This window comes from Sphaerodactylus townsendi, linkage group LG10 (assembly GCF_021028975.2).
Source record: "Sphaerodactylus townsendi isolate TG3544 linkage group LG10, MPM_Stown_v2.3, whole genome shotgun sequence".
Classification (NCBI taxonomy): domain Eukaryota; kingdom Metazoa; phylum Chordata; class Lepidosauria; order Squamata; family Sphaerodactylidae; genus Sphaerodactylus; species Sphaerodactylus townsendi.
Window position 1 is genome coordinate 12,831,834 of NC_059434.1, and position 1,733 is coordinate 12,833,566.

Consider the following 1,733-nt stretch of genomic DNA (forward strand, 5'->3'; position numbering starts at 1 on the left):
ATTGGGGAAGGGACGAGAGGCCGTTAGGATTTTCTACGTTCTTCATCGTCACCAACAACAACACCGGCCTTTCCTTCAAGAAGGGCCAGTTGCCAACCCCCGGGTGCGTTCTGTCAGTAACCCCTCTGCACCTGTAGCTTTAGGTCGTGGAAAACCCAATAGTCTTCAACAATAATGACAAGTTTTTGTCTGTCTGTCATTTTAGTACCTACCTACCTACCTACCTACCTACCTACCTACCTACCTACCTACCTACCTTATCTATCTATCTATCTATCTATCTATCTATCTATCTATCTATCTATCTATCTATCTATCTATCTATCTATCATTTTAGTATCTATCTATCTATCTATCTATCTATCTATCTATCTATCTATCTATCTATCTATCTATCTATCTATCTATCTATCTATCTATCTATCTATCTATCTATCATTTTAGTATCTGTCTATTTTAGTATCTATCTATCTATCTATCTATCTATCTATCTATCTATCTATCTATCTATCTATCTATCTATCTATCTATCTATCTATCTATCTATCTATCTATCTATCTATCTATCTATCTATCTATCTATCTATCTATCTATCTATCTATCTATCTATCATTTTAGTATCTGTCTGTCTATTTTAGTATCTAACTAATCTAGCTATCTGATCTTTCTAACTACCTATCCGTATGGCAGATTCTGCATGGGCCAAAAACAGTGGTGTGAAAACGGTGTGAAAGGATCTAAAACAGTGTAAAAGGATTTACACCATTTTCACCGCTGTTTTTGGCCCATGCGGAATCAGCCTATCTTTTTTTAGTCTCTGGCTATCGATCTAATCTAGCTGGCTGTCTCTGTAGCAGCCTATCTGACCTAGCTATCTTTCTAGCTAGCTGAGCATATAACTTGGAATGATTGTTGAAGACTATTTTGTCATTGCTGTGAATGGACGATGTTTATTCTAATGGAGGATTTTTTTTTTATTCTAAGGTGGGCTCAGAAGAAGTATTAACGAATCTTACTGGAGGTTAATCGCTCATAAAGATTATTGAGCGTCCGTAGTAAAAGAATCTCCAGGCTCGCAGACAAGTTTTGACTTGTGTTTTATTTTGAATATGGTTGAGGGCTACGCACTAGGAATAGTCTCTGGATTCTTGAATTATTTGGTGGAAACCTGAAAAACAAATTGAAAGAGAATATTTAGACATTAATTCGGTTATATCTTAATGTATAACTTGGAATGATTGTTGAAGACTGTTTGGTTTCATGACTTAAAGCTATTGGTGCAGAGTGGTTATTAACAGTATCTTCTGGTGCACCTGCCACCTTTCTGATTAATATGGTAAGACCTGGAGATCACCCAGAATTCTAATCAGTCCCCAGATGAAAGTGATCTGTTTTCCTTGGAGGAAATGGCTGCTTTGGAAGGTGCACTCTGTGGCATGATATCTCACCTTTCCCAGCCTTCCTCCCAAAATCTCCAAGGATTTCGCAGTCCACAGTTGTCAACCCTGCATTGTAACTAAAAGGAAGGGGTGAAGGTCAGGGAGCACCTGGCAGGTGAAGAACCTGGTTGTCCCAGGTAATAATACCAGAATGGGAGCTGATTCATTGTACAACTGCAAATCAAAGCAGGGATCCCTCTCAGAAACCAGTGGCACCTTAAGGACTAACAAGTTGTCGAAGGCTTTCATGGCTGGAATCACGGCTGGAATCACTGGGGGGCTGTGTGGTTTCC